Source organism: Tursiops truncatus, chromosome 16 (assembly GCF_011762595.2).
Source record: "Tursiops truncatus isolate mTurTru1 chromosome 16, mTurTru1.mat.Y, whole genome shotgun sequence".
NCBI lineage: Eukaryota > Metazoa > Chordata > Mammalia > Artiodactyla > Delphinidae > Tursiops > Tursiops truncatus.
The window spans coordinates 80,653,760-80,666,227 of NC_047049.1; the positions used below are offsets into that span (position 1 = coordinate 80,653,760).

General features: G+C 41.7%; 1 protein-coding gene across 4 annotated transcripts in view; it reads left to right on the top strand.

The window, feature by feature from the left end:
- EGLN1 (egl-9 family hypoxia inducible factor 1) overlaps positions 1–12,468 on the top strand; it is a 57,086-nt gene that overhangs the window by 27,586 nt on the left and 17,032 nt on the right. The window lies entirely within an intron of this gene.

Below are 12,468 nucleotides of genomic sequence, written 5' to 3' on the forward strand. Positions count from 1 at the left end.
TTGTGTTTTTTTCATTGTATTTTTCACAGTTTGTCTATTATAGTTGGGGAGTTACAGCGGTTTAGAGCATAGTGAATCAGACCTAGGTTACCATTTGTTCTATATAATATGCATTTAATAAGCATTTGTTAATGTGACTTAAATAACATTTACCTTAAATGTTATAGTGGAAATTCTTTGTTATTTTAAAAATTAAATTCTCATTTTTCTCCTTTTAAATGTTTTGCGCCATTTATTTATTTGGGCTATGCCGCGCAGCTTGTGGAATCTTAGTTCCCCAACCAGGGATTGAACCCAGGCCCTCGGCAGTGAAAGCGCAGAGTCCTAACCACTGGACCGCCAGGGAATTCCCTGTGCTTTATATTTTAATCTCACAAGTGGCTTTTTATATTTAGCCACAGAACACTTTCTTTTTTTCTAAGACTTTTTATACCATCCTTGAATATGTAAAATTCTAGTTGAATTATTGCATTTTACTGTGTCTCTAGAGATTATGAAAATTTTTTTGTTAATCTTGGTTGAGCCTTTATAACAGTAGTTTCAGAATCTTACCCAGTATTTCTGTAAATTTTTTTTCAAGAAAACAAAACAAAATAAAGCTAATAGTGCTTCTGCAAGGCTTTTGTCATCAGAGTAATTTATTGAGGTCACCCCGTTTATTTATTAGAATTGGATATTCACAAAACTGAGCCGATATCTTAATGTGTCCTCATTTGAGATGTTTATTTTAAGCAGTGAGTGTTCTGGGCTGACTAATAAAGTTTGAGTTTTTAGACCAATAAAAGTTACCAAGTACTGTATAATTTTGGCGTCTGTTATTACATGCGTTGTGACGCCAGTTATATTTCTGCTAATCCTGTCGGTTTGAAATGTCTGCTCTGTGTCATTATAAAGGAAGCAGTGTAGGATTAGAAATTGGGAGACCCAGATTTTTGTCCTTTGGATCTCTAGTTGGAGGGGTCTCTTAACTGAAGAGTTTGGGCCAGACCTTTATGGTCTCTTCCAGTTTTAAAATTCTAGAGTTTCTACTTTCAATTTCTGCTATATCTGAAGTACTGCCAGATGGAACGTATAGTCTTCGAGCTAGATTGGAAGGTTATGTAGTCCAGGTTCCTCGTTTCAGAGCCAGAGAAAGCTGGCTAGACAACGTGGTCCATGAGCTCCGCCACTCAGCGGCAGATGCAGCAGGGAAGGGGGGTTTCTGCCTCTGCTGCTCTGCACTCCTCTTTCCTCAGAACAGTTGTGCCAAGGGGAGCACAGCTAGCATGCGTTTATTTGATTAAAGAAACATTTTATTAGGCATGTTGCTAGCTGCCAAGATGCATAAACGAGGGAATGTGCATGAAAAGGCACATAGTGTGGAGTCTCAAAACTGGGCTGTGGAGTCCAGCAAACCTGGGTTCACAGTCTAGCTGGCTGCTTAGTTCTGTGGCCTCAGGTAAGCTAGCCATTCCACATCTCAGTGGCCTTGTCTGTAAAATGAGGACATTAGCATTCTATACAACTGTTGTAAGGATTAAATGAGATAATAAAGATTATATCAATATTTCGCAAGGTGCCTGGTGCATAGTAGGCTCTTGTAGAGATTATAATGAAGGCGTTCATGAGGGAAGAAAGGAATTAAGATGTACAGAACTCTTTCCTTTGTTGTCTTGTTTAGCTCACATCCTCGTGTGAAATAGTGCTAATTCTAATTTCTCAAATGAGGAGACAGCTCTGAAGGTTTGAGACTTCTCCCACGCCCCGTAGCTGTTGGTAGTAGCTAACACGGCTAACGCTCTCTGTTTCCCAGGCTGTGTTTTAAGCACTTTTTGTGTCCTGTCTTATTTGCCATGCAGGTCAGGTATACCGTTGTTATTTTCACTTTATAGACAAGAGAAATCAGGCACAGCAAAGTTAAATAACCTCCCCAGTGACCCAGCACATACAGTGCAGGCAGTGTCTGTGTCCTTCCTTTATTTCATGTGGCCTTTTGGGGATGTAAAAGCCATGTTGCAAACTGGAAAGCACTACGTAAGATGGGGTGCTATTTTATCTGACTTGGGCCCTGCACTCTGGAGATGACAGTCCACTGGGGATGTGTCTTCTCCATGCTAAACCTGCTCACTTCTACCACTGTTACTTACTGGACGTTGTTTGGCCATTTTTTTTTTTTCTTAATAAATACTCCAGCTTGTCAGTATGCTTCCTCTAATGTGTCCCCAGAAATGGATACAGGCTTCAGGTATGGCCTGAGTAGTACAGAATCTAGGAACTGTTTAATGTTGCTTAATGTCGCAGTAGCTTTTTAGTAACACAGTGGCTCGTTTAAGTTTATGGTCAACCCAAACTCCTAGATTTGGGGAGTTTTTTGTTTTTTAAGATATCTGTTCTCTAAACTGTCTTATCCCCGTTTTATAGTTTACTCTGCCCCCCAGGAGTTGTGAGAATTAAATGAAAGAATGAGTATAAAGTTCTTGCCACAGTGACTGGCACGTAGTAATACCTCAATAAATGGTGGTTGTTTTCCTGTTATATTTATTTATCTAAACTCTTCCCCTTCAGAAAAGTTACACTGATAGATTCTTCTATTTTTGTGATTCAAGATCATTGGTAGTGATCAAAATTTGTGGTCAGGATGCTGAGTGGCTACATTTGGGTAGAAATAAATGTAATTGAAGTTAAGTTTAGGGAAGGGTTGTAGAGTGGGAAGTAACGTTTGAGAATCATATAAACTATTCTCACGCTTCTGCTGTTTGTTTTAAATTCTGTTAGGTAATTTTAACCATTGTGGTTTGGTTTGCATGTTAAGTGTTTGGGAGAAGAAAAGTTTGTATTGTTGCAATACTATCCTCTGCAAAGCCTTTTAAGATATGAGATGTTTACACCAAAAAAAAAAAAAAAATTGATGAAAAGGTAGATTAGGTAGAGGCTAAAGACAGAATAGAATCTCCAGGCAGACAGGGGCCAGATGTGGGATTTATAGAGAAGCAACCTGTTAGTTTGTCCAGCTCCTGTTTCACCATCTTATCAATCAAATATATGAGAATGTTTTCAAGGTGTATCTGGTTGGTTCTTCATAATTAATTTACTTAAAATTCTCTCAAATTGTATACAAAAGTGGAGCCTCACCTTAAGACTTCTTGCAACATTCTCTGCACATTAATCACATCCTTATAGCAGTGGCCCACCTCATAGCCCATCAGTCACTTTGGTTAGAGTCACTGGGCCCCATCACCCTCCAGAACCAAAACAAAACTTCCTCTTTCATCAGCAGCGTATGTAGAGATAATATTGAATAACAGTTGGTAAAATTCTGCCTACAGTAGATTTACACATAATGATGTTGATCAGATGAGCTGGATGGATCTGTTATTAACAGGATTCAGTAAACATTGTGACATAAGATTAACCTGGGCCAGCAGAAAACTGTAGCTCAAAGAAATAGGTGGCTCTGAGGCATAGGGGAGAAGCAGCAGAGTGGCACAGATGCTTGTTCTGGAGGGCAGTGGGAACAAGGGTTGGAAATTCTGGATGTCAGTACTTAGTTACTGGCAATATGCCTGGAAGTCACTAGGCGTAAGGGTTTAGAGAACTTGAGTTCTTAATAGTTGTTATGGAAATCTTGTACTCCTTTTAGACCGTTTTTCTAAACCACTCGCTAGGTACACTTGAACATTCTTAAAAATAAGCTACGCCTAGGGCCAAAATAAAGTCACATGGTACTGAATGAAAACCAGTCTGTAGGCTTAATTTAGTAACCCTGCCTGTGTGTGTGTGTGTGTGTGTGTGTGTGTGTGGTGTGTGTGTGTGTGGTGTGTGTGGTGTGTATGTTATTTTTGTCATCCCTTGCAAGTAGAAAGCTGTTGAACTTCAAATTTATTTCTTATGACCTAATAATACTTCTGTCAACCTTTAGTAAAACTCAGCTTCTATTTTAAATGTATTAAAGTTGTTTACATTATTCCCAGCCTCCCCCCTTAGTCATTAATTGATTCATTCGGCACATAGTTGAGCACTTGTGTTTGGCACAGATTAGTAAAGCCTGGTTCATGCCCTGTAGGAGTCCAAAATCTGATCGGAAAACCCATAAAGTAAGTATTATAAAGGTGTCTAGATATGGCAATTTATAGTTAAGCAAGTACCTTAAGGATGATGTGAAAAGCAAAGAACGTTAAAAGCGCATTAAGCTCACTCAAAGTGATAAAAGTAGAGGAGAGGTTAACTTTATTTGAACCGGGCCATAATTATTTTCTAAGACCAGATCTGGCTCTTATAAGATTGATTACATTCCCGTGCAGTGGTATGGAGAAGCATATGAAACCCTTCAGCACTTAAAACAAGGCCCAGATAGGTTTATTTGTAAAATGTAGATAGTCGCTTTCCTGCATGACTCATGGAGCCGTTGCAGGACTGAAATGAGATGCACTGTATGCAAGTCCTGTAAACTGGAGTTCTCTCCCAGTAAACTCGTCCTCTCACAAATGCTGCGACTTGAATCTCTGTCAGTCACGCCACAAAAGCTTTTCAGAAGTGCTTGGTTCTCTGCCTACAAAGAGAGTTGTGCTATTATTATTGGAAAAAAAAAAAGAATCAGCTCATTATTGGAATTATTGATTTCTTAAGAGTCTTGAGTTATATGACCATGAGTTATATGTTCTTATGAACTAAGAAAGAGTGCTGACTTTGTCTATTAAATCTTAATGAAAAAAGCATTTTAGTGACTACTGAATTTCTCTCCAAGCATTGAGGCTAGGGCTAAGTTTAAACTTTTAAGTAATGCATTTGAACCCATTCATTTTGGGAATATTTTTAAAAATATGACTTTTGTTGTTACTGTTGCATTGATTCTACATCAAGAAAATTAAAAATAAAAAACAAGCATTTTGATAAACCATTATGGAAAAGAATATAAAAAAAGAATGTCTGTACGTGTATAACTGAGTCACTTTGCTGTACAGCAGAGAGTGGCACAACATTGTAAATCAACTACACTTCAATTCAAAAAAAACACAGGATTTGGAATCGCAAAACAAAACAAAACAGAAAAAACAACCCAGGGACTCCCCTGGTGGCGCGGTGGTTAAGAATCCGCCTGCCAATGCAGGGGACACAGGTTCAAGCCCTGGTCCGGGAAGATCCCACATGCCGCGGAGCAACTAAGCCCGTGCACCACAACTACTGAGCCTGCGCTCTAGAGCCCACAAGCCACAACTACTGAGCCCGCGAGCCACAACTACTGAAGCCCACGCGCCTAGAGCCCGTGCTCCACAATGAGAAAAGCCACCGCAATGAGAAGCCCGCGCACCACAATGAAGAGTAGCCCCTGCTCGCCGCAACTAGAGAAAGCCCGCGCGCAGCAACGAAGACCCAACGCAGCCAAAGGAAAAAAAAAAAAACCACCCATCATTTTTTCCTCTATAGAGTGACCCAAAAGAGGAAACAGCTAGCTGTTTGCCAGCTCCAGTAAGAAAAGCAGACTCATTACTTTGCAGCTATGCTTTGGTGCTACTCTATCACCTACTCAAGTGAATGAAAACTCAGAGCTGATTGTATCACTTCCTAGCTCAGAGCTCTTCGGTGGCTCCCTATTACCCACCAGATAAAATCAAGTTCATTATCAAGGAGCACTCACCTTCCAGGAAGGGGCTTTGCACGTGTCCAGCCTCGTGCTCACACTTTGGCTCCCCCACTTGCCGTTTACACACAGCACACGCCTGAGCCCGTAACACCGTGCTGTTCCTTGTCTTCGTTTGTGACTTTTTCTTTTCCTGGAATGTTCTCCCTCTCCTCTTTGCCTAGCTAATTTGTATTCTTCTTTCAAGACACATTTATCAAGAAGCTTTCCCTGATCCCAACTTCCCCCCGTGGGATAATGCTTAGTGCCTAGTCTGGTCATTTTAATTGTTGGTTGTGTTGAAATGATTAGTTTTCCTTTTGATTCCTCTGGACTGCAAGTTCTTCAGGAGCAGGGACTGTCTTCCTACCAGCGTCTCGTGAACCCTAAGTCTCAGCGTGTCCAAAATTGGCCTCCTCATCTCCTGCAGCCCCTGCCCTAAGCCCATGCCACCTGTTGTCTCCGTTCATTTAGGATAGTTACAGTTTTCCAGCTTCTCAAGCCAGAACCTTAGAGTCATGTTCTACCCCGTACCAGTCCCTCTGGGGATTCTGCTTGTGCTGCCTTCAAAACAGAAGGAGAGTCCAGCCACTTCTTAGCGCCGTGATCCAGGCCGTCAGCGCACTTCACCTGTTACTGCAGTAGCCTTTGAACTCACCTCCTGCCCTCCACTCTTGCCAGCCTTCAGTCTATTTTCCACATCAGGGGTTGCAGACTTTCTGCAAAGGGCCAGATGGTAAACGTTTTAGGCTTTGTGGACCAAACAGTCTGTGTCGCAGCGACTCAGTCCTGTCGTGGCATGAACACAGCCATGCCACAGATGGTAATATGTAAACAAATGAGTGTTCCAATAAAACTTGACTCACAGAAACGGGCAGTGGGCGGCAGTTTTCCAGCCATTGCTCCACATGGCAGCCAGATTGCTCAAGGCCCTCCAGCGACCTCTCTCTTAGTTAGTCCTTTCAGTGATGTCTACAGCCCCCAGCTCTTCACCTCTGACCTCATCTCCCACTGTCGCCTGCTTTGCTCTCTCCTCTCCAGGCACACTGACGCTCCTTTCCCTCCGACAGGCCAGGCACACTGTGCCTGGAACATTCAGTTCTTCATCTCTTTCAGATTTGCTCAGACGTCAGCTTCTCAGAGAGGTCTGCCTGACCACCCCATTAATAATTATAAGCCCAGCGTTGTATTCCCCATTCCTGTTTTTTTTTTCCACAGTGCTTATCTTCTCACGTACTATTTATTGTGCTCTGTGTTGACTTAATTATTTTGTTTGTCCTTTCTCCTCCTAACAGAATATGTTCCCTGAAGGCAGTCACTTTTTTAATCTGTCTGTCCATTATTGTACCCCCAAGATCTAGAACAGTGTCTGACATATAGTAAATGCTCAGAAAACAGTTGTTGAATGAATGAACAAACAGTGGATATTTTTAAGGTGGTTGTTGTTGTTTTAACGCGTTCTTCCTTCTCTGTCACTGCACCAAATCCTGTCTGTTTCACAGTCTTAATTTTGCCTTAGTTTTCCTGTCCTCTCCAGTCCTGTGGCCCTTCGTCCGGGCTCGCATCTCTCACGTGCATGTCAGTAACCTCTAATCCCAGGTCCTCCACTCCATCCCCTATGAGTAGCCTGAGTGGTGCTTGGAAAGTTGAAATACGATTCTTCTGCTACTATGCTTTGACATTCGGCCCTTGATAATCAGAATCCTGCTGAACGCTTGTTTAGAATTCTGAGCGTAGGCCTCATCCCATGCTTACGAAATCAAGATTTCAGGTATGGGGTTTGGAGCCATATTCTACGAAGCAGACCACGTGATTCTTACTGAGCACATTTGGCTTCACTGGCCTGTAAAACAAACTCCTGAGCAAGTCGTTGAGAGCCTTTCTGCCGGCCCCTGCCCGTCTATCCTGCCTCATCTCCCCCCCGCCCCGCCCCGCCCCGCCCCTTCGTGTTCCAGCGGTGCTCGCCTGTTTGTGGCCCTCTCAGGGTGCCGCCTTTTCGAAATATTGTGTTTCCTCTACTCAGAATCTCCCCCTGCTCTGGAAAAGTTCTGTTTTTATCCTTCAAAATTCTGCTCATTTGTCACTTTCTCCATACAGTATTTTCTGCCGCCCCATTCCCATGAGCGCATTGATCATCTTTGCTGTCTGGATGCCTCATATAAGGCTCTGTTTTGTTCAGTACGCCGTCCCGGATGCCTTTGTGTGACTGTCTCCCTGTTATGACCCACCTGAGCCAATTCAGTTGTTTAGGTATTAGGCTCTTTCTGAGAGACACTGCTTACGTTTGCAGCTACAGATAAGTGAGTACGGTTGATCTGCTCCCCCAAAACTGAGCTTCCAGATGGCATGTTACTATGAAAACAAAACTCAGCCTGATCTCTGCCACACACACACAAATAGTCTTAGAGACTGTTTTCTAAACTGGGTGGAATCTCTACTCTCCATTCATTTAGAAACTCTGACAAGCACCTTTTATGAAAGGTTTATTCCAGGCAGAAGTGCTAATATGGTTTTAGTATTCATTTTAACCTACATGAGATCAGACAACAGAATTCCCTTAGAGGGGACTAATCGCAGAACCAGCGGGAACCTTAAGGCCTAGGGTACCATCCCAAAGAGTATAGACCACTGGGTTCACTAGACTTCTATGTACGTGCTCATGTAAGAGCAGTGGTTCCTGTTTGACATCTAGCCAAACCACATAGCTTACTCACCACTCTTTTCTAATACTGTAGTCATTTCTAATATCTATTATGCTAATCACCAAACTCTCTGGATTTGAAGAGAGAGAAAGATCCTGGGCTTACCTGAGGTTTCTGATTAGAAGCTTTCAGCATTAACCAATGACTGTCTCTATCCGGGAGTGGCTTTGCAAATGTTAACTGACAATCCAGGATGAATATCAGGACCCTCTGATCCAAGCCCTCCAGTCCGTTAAAACAAATAAGCACTCTCTATGCTGAAATAATTTAAATAGTTTAAATCACACCTCTCTTCCAGACTCTGGAATTTCAGGAAGCAGGTGTTGAACTTCCGTCTCTGTATCCCCAGGCCTAGCGAGGTGCCGAAGTGCACGTTTGTAATGTTAAGCGGCTGGGGGTTCTGTTTGTTTGTTTGTCTGAATGCTACATTGCAAACTCTGCCGGAGAGTTCTATCAATACTAAAACGGGTTTGCCATAGCTGTCAGACACTGTGTCTTACCTGTGCACCTCCTTGCATGGGCTGGAATGCAGTGCAGTCGTGTCGCTCCTGGAGATCCAGCTGAGGCCTGCCCGGGATCCCCACCTCCTTGTGCAGAGAGGCTGCTCTGTCCTCCTCAGGTTTCATCTTGGGGTGCTGCAGGTGACTGCCATAAACAGAGCCCAGCTTAGGAACCTGAGGAAGGGTTGTGCAGAGCTGGTGAGGTTGCAGCCGAGGCTAACAAATTATAGGTCTCCTCTGACAGCAGAGCCAGGCAGCTCAAATATAAACTGCTCCCCCAGACCGATTCGTGATTTGTACAGTAGGACTTCATCAATTCCTTGCTAAAGGGGAAAAGGAGTGCAGTAAGGCATCATTATGTATCTCTAGATTACACTGCCTGTTGGGACATTGCTCTTAAGCAGGTGGATTTTTAAATATATATTGAAGTTTTTTTTCTTTGGGGCTAGAATTAGGGCCCAATAAGGAAAGTAGTGTGTCTGGTGTTGGATTAAACAGTCCATCATTGTTGGGCCATTTGAGGAGTAATTTGGAGCAATTCAATTTATTATGTTTCCTTTTTTTTCCCTGCATTTTTCATTCCTGTGAGTATGGAGAGAAGAGTCTCTTGGACTTTTTAAAACTTTAACTTATATTAGTAATTATTATGGTTATACTCTGCCTTACTACACAAATTATAACTAGCTGGTATTAAAATATTCTATAGGAGCATAGTAAAAATGTTGAAATTGTTCTTGTATTATATGATAGAAGATTAATAAACAGCTCTCAAAAATCAGTAGAGAAATGATGAATAACCCAATAGGAAAGTGAATAAAGGATGTGAGTAAGCAGTCAACAAAAGAATTAAATAGCAAGTAAAAATGTGAAAAATGTTTACTCATAAATTGAGATGTGATTAAAACATTAATAATACAAGTTTTTACCTATTTTAAAAGAATGAAACTTAACAGCCGGGGTTGGCAAATGGGTGGGAATATATATGTACTCATACAAAGTATAGGATTCTGAAGGATATTTTGGCAATAAAAGTTTTTAAAGATTTATATTTTCACTTCCAGGAATTTGATTTTAGGGAGTTATTGAGGATGTTTACAGTGATTAGAGCTCCAAAACTGTTCTCAATCACAGTATTGTTTATAATAACAAAAAGTTTTTAAAAACGTTTTAAGGAAACAACGTAAATGCCCGCGTATGTCCTGTTTTATAATATATCTTTAATCATTTACAATTAGTCAAAAAAGAATAAGTGAAATAATTAGTCAAAATTCATTTACAGTTGGTCAACCTTTGGCTAGTTGTTTAACCGTTTTCCTGTGATGAGGACAGCAACAAAGCTTAATGAGTTCTTACTCTAAATGAGTTTATTCCATAAGAACGTGTCCTCTGTTCCTTCTCTTCTCCCTACACGCTCTTCCTTCCGTGGCACTCAGTGGCAGCCGCGTCGCTTCCCCTGTCCCCTGTGAAGATGGCGCCTAACCTGCATCTCCAGCCATGACCTCTTTTTGACGTTCCAGACTCGCATTCCCAACTGCCTTTTGAACATCTGCACCCAGATGGCCTAGCAGCATGGCAAACTCAGTATGTCCACAAAAAGGAACTCATCTTTCCCAAACCCATATTTCCTACTTCCAGTAGTGGTCTGTTCATCTCAACCAGACACAAACCCTCTTAAACCGTCTTTGATTCCAGCCTGTCCCTTGCTCTATCGGTGAGAGCGCATACTAAGGCCTCTCACTTTCCTCAGTCTCTACCCCTCCCCATGCTGTTGATCCTTTGTCCTGCTCCCTCTTTCCCCACCCTTCACCAGCTCCCTCCTCTCTGTCAGGCTCTCCTTGCTTTTCTTTGTCTGTTGCAGTTGTGATATGATTGGTCTCCTCCGTGTCGTTTTTCTTCCTGCCCCCTTTCCCAGATCCACCCTGTATTCTACTTGTCGTGTTTCTGAAGCACAGTCCTCTCATCATGTTGCTCCCTTGCCCCAAAATGATGGCTTCCCTCTACCTGTAGTATAAAGGTCCCTTATTCCTGAGTCTGGCCCATCTTACCTTTTCCGTTTTCTTCCCTCTTCTCATGAACCCTGGACTTCAGCAAATCTGAGTAATGTTCTTTATTTTCTCATTTAAACCTTCCCTTAGTTAATTCACTCTGTGAATTGAAGTGCCCTCCTCTTCCCTAAAGTCTGCCATGATCTGTCCTAATACTGTCTTGGTACTTCCTTTTACAATCTTCTCTTTCTACCTGGAATTAGTTGAGTAAGTTTTATCCAGTACTGATCTTCTGAATGGTCTTTATTGCCCTGTGTGGACTAGAGGCTAGTGCCAAGAGAGACTGCCCTGGTTCTTATTGCTATTGTCCTTTTTCTCTGTGCTAGTTTTATTTTTTCCATGATATAGATTTGAAAAATTCACCTCCCCAAACACAAAGTCTGTTTATTTATGGTGAGATATGTTATTTATAACATTAAAGTTTAGGAAATAAGTCAAGAGCCTTAAAATTTTAAATGCCTGTGGATTGCCCTTCCTCATTACCCCTATTTTTAACATGCTAATTAATGCAGTGAACCAAATTCATAACTTTATGAAGTTTTTAATTGTCTCTTTTAGGAAACGAGATTAACTAAGCAGGTGTAATTGAAATCTGCAGTTTTAAAAACTAGATTATTCTTATAGTAAATACCAACTTGCTGTTAGTCTAGTTCTCTTGATGACCTGTTTTCCCCGTATTTGAGCTAGATTTTGTGGACCCCAGAGGTAGTGAATAGTGGTGGGTGCGTGTGCTTTGGGAATGAAGGAGGAAGAGACTTAAAAGCTGTAACTGCAGGGCTGGAGGAAACCTTCTGAAGCACATCTGGACGTGGGAGGACCGAGCCTTACGCACGTGCGTATCGCTGTGTCAGGTAGGCGGTCAGGCCGAACAGGACCCCACTGGAGCCAGGAACTGGGGAGGCTGCAGAGCCGCCGGTTTTCCCTCTGGGCCCCTCAAGGTCTCTGGGGCCTTTGGCAGGCTTTCTGTTCTCGTTATAGTTCAGTTTTCTGATCTCCAAAATGGATACATTAATTGTACCTAACCTCATAAACTTGTGAAGACACGGTGAGACGGTAATCCTTGCCTGGCTCAAGGTAAGTGCTTACTGAATGTTAACTGTCAACATCTACAAAGGGCAGAGGGCTGGCGACCCTGGGGCAATATAGTTTAATAGAATACATTTTCAGATAGTAAAGCTTCTCCCCCCATTCAGGGTAAATATAGTACTTTGATAGCCTGTAAAATTTTACTTTTCTTGCCTTTGAATCAATGTTTTAAAACAATTCAGTTCAAAAAGGAAAAAGGAAAAAAGTTTCCTGGTTCAACTTCATATTGAATACAAGCCTTCCAGTGCCAGAAATAAATGTCTTCAGATTCCAAAGAGGTATCGCAAACCTCTCCCTTCCTTTTATTCTTAGAGTAAAAAACAAATTTATGGTGTTTCTTATCTTAAGAACGTCCTCAATCATGTATAGTTTCATATCAAAAAGGAAAAAAATAGTATTTAATTGTTTTGCTTATGTTTAAATAGACTTTTCCTAATGGGAAACTGAAATATTTCAACTTGGTGTCTCAAAGAGATGTCAGATTAGGAATGTACCTCAGAATGATATAGTAGGCAATCGCATTGTTTCTTTTTCAGGCT